This window comes from Pristiophorus japonicus, chromosome 13 (genome assembly GCF_044704955.1).
Source record: "Pristiophorus japonicus isolate sPriJap1 chromosome 13, sPriJap1.hap1, whole genome shotgun sequence".
In the NCBI taxonomy this organism is placed as follows: domain Eukaryota; kingdom Metazoa; phylum Chordata; class Chondrichthyes; family Pristiophoridae; genus Pristiophorus; species Pristiophorus japonicus.
In genome coordinates, this window is record NC_091989.1 from 85,569,878 (window position 1) to 85,576,785 (window position 6,908).

Below are 6,908 nucleotides of genomic sequence, written 5' to 3' on the forward strand. Positions count from 1 at the left end.
CTTTTCATCCGTGTGATGTTTAAATGTTTGCCATTGCCGAGAAACTGTCAACCCTTTAACTGTCATTTGCCAGTCTATTATTGCCAATTCACGTCTCATTCCATCGAAGTTACCTTTTCTTAAGTTGAGGACCTTAGTTTCTAAAGAAACTGTGTCACTCTCCATCTTAATAAAGAAATCTACCATATTATGGACACTCTTCCCCAAGGGGCCTCACACAAAAAGATTGCTAATTAGTCCTTTCTCATTTCAAATCACCAGTCTATGATGGCCAACCCTCTAGTTGGTTCCTCGAAATATTGGTCTAGAAACCATCCCTAATACACTCCAGGAAATCCTCCTGCACCGTATTGCTACCACTTTGGTTTGCCCAATCTAATGAGGATTCAAAATCAAATTCAGAATAATTAGTGTTCTTCAGGGCTGCCAGAATGTACTTGTTGAATTGGCAGCAACATTTGTACTTTCCTCAATATGTCTTCTGGTGTACAGAGGTGTGGCAAAATGTGGCGTACATTAATTTTCCTGGGACACCCTTACCACCACATATTTCGATATTCCTTCTGAGCATTATCACTGTCCATCTGGCATATCAAAGCTCTTTGGTTTCTGCCTGAAGTGATGTAGAGCAGATTACATAAGAGCGTAAGAACATAAGAAATAGGAGCAGGAATAGGCCATACAGCCACTCGAGCCTGCTCCTCCATTTAATACGATCATGGCTGATCCGATCTTGGACTCAATTCCGCTTCCCTGCTCGCTGCCAATAATGTCTTATTTCCTTATCATTAAATAAACTGTCTATTTCTGTCTTAAATATATTCAATGTCCCAGCTTCCACAGCTCGCTGAGGCAGCGAACTCGACAGATTTACAACCATCTGAGAGAAAACATTTCTCCTCATCTCAGTTTTAAAAGGGTGGTCCCTTATTCTAATATTATGTCCTCGAGTTCTAGTCTCCCCTATCAGTAGAAACATCATCTCTGCATCCACCTTGTCAAGCACCCTCATAATCTCAGATTCTGCTGTGATATTATAGGTACTCTATTTGTAAACGATCTCAGTTAAAGTCCATATGAAATCTCCTATTCCTAGGGGAATTTTACAACATCTACATAAGAACATAAGAAATAGGAGCAGCAGTAGTCCATTTGGCCCCTCGAGCCTGCTCAGCCATTCAATAAGATCATAGAAACATAGAAAATAGGTGCAGGAGCAGGCCATTCAGCCCTTCTAGCCTGCACCGCCATTCAATGAGTTCATGGCTGAACATGAAACTTCAATACCCCCTTCCTGCTTTCACGCCATATCCCTTGATTCCCCCGAGTAGGAAGGACTTCATCTAACTCCCTTTTGAATATATTTAGTGAATTGGCCTCAACTACTTTCTGTGGTAGAGAATTCCACAGGTTCACCACTCTCTGGGTGAAGAAGTTTCTCCTTATCTGGGTCCTAAATGGCTTACCCCTTATCCTTAGACTGTGACCCCTGGTTCTGAACTCCCCCAACATTGGGAACATTCTTCCTGCATCCAACTTGTCCAAACCCGTCAGAATTTTAAACGTTTCTATGAGGTCCCCTCTCACTCTTCTGAACTCCAGTGAATACAAGCCCAGTTGATCCAGTCTTTCTTGATAGGTCAGTCCCACCATCCCGGGAATCAGTCGGGTGAATCTTCGCTGCACCCCCTCAATAGCAAGAATGTCCTTCATCAAGTTAGGAGACCAAAACTGTACACAATACTCCAGGTGTGGCCTCAGCAAGGCCCTGTACAACTGTAGCAACACCTCCCTGCCCCTGTACTCAAATCCCCTCGCGATGAAGGCCAACATGCCATTTGCTTTCTTAACCGCCTGCTGTACCTGCATGCCAACCTTCAATGACTGATGTACCATGACACCCAGGTCTCGTTGCACCTTCCCTTTTCCTAATCTGTCACCATTCAGATAATAGTCTGTCTCTCTGTTTTTACCACCAAAGTGGATAACCTCACATTTATTCACATTATACTTCATCTGCCACGCATTTGCCCACTCACCTAACCTATCCAAGTCACTCTGCAGCCTCATAGCATCCTCCTCGCAGCTCACACTGCCACCCAACTTAGTAACATCCGCAAATTTGAAGATACTACATTTAATCCCCTCATTTAAATCATTAATGTACAATGTAAACAGCTGGGGCCCCAGCACAGAACCCTGCGGTACCCCACTAGTCACTGCCTGCCATTCCAAAAAGTACCCATTTACTTCTACTATTTGCTTCCTGTCTGACAACCAGTTCTCAATCCACGTCAGCACACTACCCCCAATCCCATGTGCTATAACTTTGCACATTAATCTCCTGTGTGGGACCTTGTCGAAAGCCTTCTGAAAGTCCAAATATACCACATCAACTGGTACTCCTTTGTCCACTTTATTGGAAACATCCTCAAAAAATTCCAGAAGATTTGTCAAGCATGATCTCCCTTTCACAAATCCATGCTGACTTGGACCTATCATGTCACCATTTTCCAAATGCGCTGCTATGACATCCTTAATAATTGATTCCATCATCTTACCCACTACTGAGGTCAGGCTGACCGGTCTATAATTCCCTGCTTTCTCTCTCCCTCCTTTTTTAAAAAGTGGGGTTACATTGGCTACCCTCCACTCGATAGGAACTGATCCAGATTCAATGGATGTTGGAAAATTACTGTCAATGCATCCGCTACTTCCAAGGCCACCTCCTTAAGTACTCTGGGATGCAGTCCATCAGGCCCTGGGGATTTATCGGCCTTCAATCCCATCAATTTCCCCAACACAATTTCCCGACTAATAAAGATTTCCCTCAGTTCCTCCTCCTTACTAGACCCTCTGACCCCTTTTATATCCCGAAGGTTGTTTGTGTCCTCTTTCATGAATACTGAACCAAAGTACTTGTTCAATTGGTCTGCCATTTCTTTGTTCCCCGTTATGACTTCCCCTGATTCTGACTGCAGGGGACCTACGTTTGTCTTTACTAACCTTTTTCTCTTTACATACCTATAGAAACTTTTGCAATCCGCCTTAATGTTCCCTGCAAGCTTCTTCTCGTACTCCATTTTCCCTGCCCTAATCAAACCCTTTGTCCTCCTCTGCTGAGTTCTAAATTTCTCCCAGTCCCCGGGTTCGCTGCTATTTCTGGCCAATTTGTATGCCATTTCCTTGGCTTTAATACTATCCCTGATTTCCCTAGATAGCCACGGTTTAACCACCTTCCCTTTTTTATTTTTACGCCAGACAGGAATGTACAATTGTTGTAATTCATCCATGTGGTCTCTAAATGTCTGCCATTGCCCATCCACAGTCAACCCCTTAAGTATCATTCGCCAATCTATCCTAGCCAATTCACGCCTCATACCTTCAAAGTTACCCTTCTTTAAGTTCTGGACCATGGTCTCTGAATTAACTGTTTCATTATTCATCCTAATGCAGAATTCCACCATATTATGGTCACTCTTCCCCAAGGGGCCTCGCACAATGAGATTGCTAATTAATCCTCTCTCATTACACAACACCCAGTCTAAGATGGCCTCACCCCTAGTTGGTTCCTTGACATATTGGTCTAGAAAACCATCGCTTATGCACTCCAGGAAATCCTCCTCCACCGTATTGCTTCCAGTTTGGCTAGCCCACTTTATGTGCATATTAAAGTCACCCATTATAACTGCTGCACCTTTATTGAATGCACTCCTAATTTCCTGTTGGATGCCCTCCCCAACATCACTATTACTGTTTGGAGGTCTGTACACAACTCCCACTAACGTTTTTTGCCCTTTAGTGTTCTGCAGCTCTACCCATATAGATTCCACATCATCATGGTTGGTCTGCTCATGGACTCAGCCCCACTTCCCAGCACGCTCCCCATAACACTTCACTCCCTTATCGCTCAAACAACTATCTCCACCTTAAATATATTAAATGAGCCAGCCTCCACTGCTCTCTGCGTCAGAAAATTTCATAGATTTAAAAATCACTCAGAGAAGATATTCCTCCTCATCCCTGTTCTAACTCGGCAGCCGCTTATTATGAGATTATGTCCCTTAGTTTTATTTTCATCTATACTCTCTGCATCCACCTTGTGGAGCTCCCTCATTATCTTATATATTTCGATATGATCACGTCTCATTCTTCTGAACTCCAATGTGTATTAGCCCAAACTACTCAACCTATCTTCATAAGTCAAACCCCTCATCTCCAGAAGAAATATATTGAATCTTCTTTGAACAGCCTCCAATGAAAGTATATCCTTCCTTAAATACGGCAAACAAAACTGCAATACTCTAGGTGTGTCCTCACCAATGAAACAACACTTCTCTACTTTTATGCTCTATCCCCCTTGCAATAAAGGTCAACATTTCATTTGCCTTCCTGATTACTTGCTGTACCTTTGGTTAGAGACCCCTGAAATTGCTGCGAGAGCTTTACTGGACTGCCAAATCGTTGGCAGGAAATCAGGGGATTCGCGGATAAGCAGCATATATGAATAATGATAAACGTAATTTATGTAGAGTTGATGCCGATGTTCCACCACAGTTATGGTGTAAGATCAAAAAAAAACAGGAGCCATTCCCCTTTTCTTGAGTTTCATTACTTTAGCAATAGTTCAATAATTTTTAGCTGCATGTTAAATCGTAGATATAGTAGTGACAATTTTTGCGGTAACTAATTCTTGGCAGTTCAACAGATCTGTCGAACAGATCAGAGAGTGGTAGTGATTCACTCAGCAAAGCCCTATCTTAAATTATGAACCAATGAAATGACAAGGGACCAAGGGCACATTGGGAAGATGATGGGTGGGGGGTGGGGGTTTGCTGCAAGGAATCCCTTTATGGATATGCAGATCTAAGTATTGTGAGGATAGTTTTCTTAGAAAATCTGTGCGCTGATTACCACGGGATTGGGGATGATCATCTCTATAGCCAATCTACTAGGCAGTTAAAGTACCTACAATTCACGAAACTGACATTAGCTATCAAACTCATTCCTAATATAATTTAAGGGGTGTTTTATCATTATGAACAGTCAGCAATACATGTGTCAAATGTATCACTATGTAGTAAGAAATCTACGATGATTTATGTTAGAATAAAAACCAATCATCATATGCAAGGTTAAACCTACTGATTTTCTCCGTTCAACGCCATAAAATGGTTTGCGACCATAGCAGCACCCTAACGCCCCTCATGAGTGGAATGATCAACAAAACTAATCCAGTATTATTCAAGACATAGAATAGAAATGATTCGTAAATATATTTTTCCAAAAGTAGTGAAGCAGACTTTCTTTCTTTAGATCTACAAATTATATTTGTCTCCTTTTTCAATTTAATCTGATCTGATACATAAAGTAGAAGCCGTGACACCCACTTTAATTATTATAATTTTCTTTGCAAAATTTTTATCTGACATATTCGGAACATGATCAAAAACATAATTCCAACGCCTCACAGAAGATATACTGTTTCGCAACTGCCAGTAATTAAAGTACACGTCCACACGGAGGTGCAATCTGCCCATAAATGCAAATCCAGCAGTTGCTTAACCATCCATTGTAGGAAGCCACTTGGTTGTTTCATCTGAAAGACCAACTGTGGAATAAGGTGAACGAATTAACTGCGCAGATTGCAGTTAATGGATATTGTGTAATTAACATCACGGAGATATGGCTCCTGGGTGACCAAGGCTGGGAACTCAACATCCAGGCGTATTCAACAGTTAGGAAGGATAGACAGCAAGGAAAAGGAGTTGCTGGTTAAAGAAGAAATTAATGCAATATTAAGGATGGACATTATCTTGGATGATGTGTAATCTGTATGGGTGGAGCTATGGAATACCAAAGGGCAGAAAATGCTAGTGGGAGTCATGCACAGACCACCAAACAGTAGTAATGAGGATGGCGACAGCATCAAACAAGAAATTAGGCCCCTTGGTGAAGAGTGAACATAATATGGTAGAATTATTTATTAAGATGGAGAGTGACACAGTTAATTCAGAAATTGGGGAAAGTAACTTGGATGGTATGAGACGTGAATTGGCTAGAATAGACTGGCGAGTGATAGTTGCGTGCAATAAAAGTACAGCAGTTATCATGCGCGACTTTAATCTACATATTGACTAGGCTAACCAAACTGGTAGCAATGCAGTGGAGGAGGATTTCCTGGAGTGTATTCAGGATAGTTTTCTCGACCAATATGTCGAGGAACCAACTAGAGGGCTAGCCGTCCTAGATTGGTGATGTGAAATGAGAAAGGACTAATTAACAATCTTGTTGTGCAAGGCCCCTTGGTGAAGAGTGAACATAATATGGTAGAATTATTTATTAAGATGGAGAGTGACACAGTTAATTCAGAAATTGGGGAAAGTAACTTGGATGGTATGAGACGTGAATTGGCTAGAATAGACTGGCGAGTGATAGTTGAGGTGTTGACGGTGGATAGGCAATGGCAAACATTTAAACATCACATGGATGAACTTCAACAATTGTACATCCCTGTCTGGAGTAAAAATAAAACGCGGATGGTGGCTCAACTGTGGCTAACAAGGGAAATTAAGGAGAGTGTTAAATCCAAGGAAGAGGCATACAAATTGCCCAGAAAAAGCAGCAAACCTGAGGACTGGGAGAATTTTACATAGAGCAGAGGAGGACAAACAGTCCAATTAGAAGGAGGAAGATAGAGTATTCAAAGAAGCTTGCTGGGATCATAAAAACTGATTACAAAAGTTTCAATAGATATGTGAAGAGAAAAAGATTAGTGAAAACAAAGGTAGGTCTCTTGCAGTCAGATTCAGGTGCATTTTTTAATGGGGAACAAAGAAATGGTGGACCAGGTAAACAAATACTTTGGTTCTGTTTGCATGAAGGAAGACACAAATAACCTTCCAATA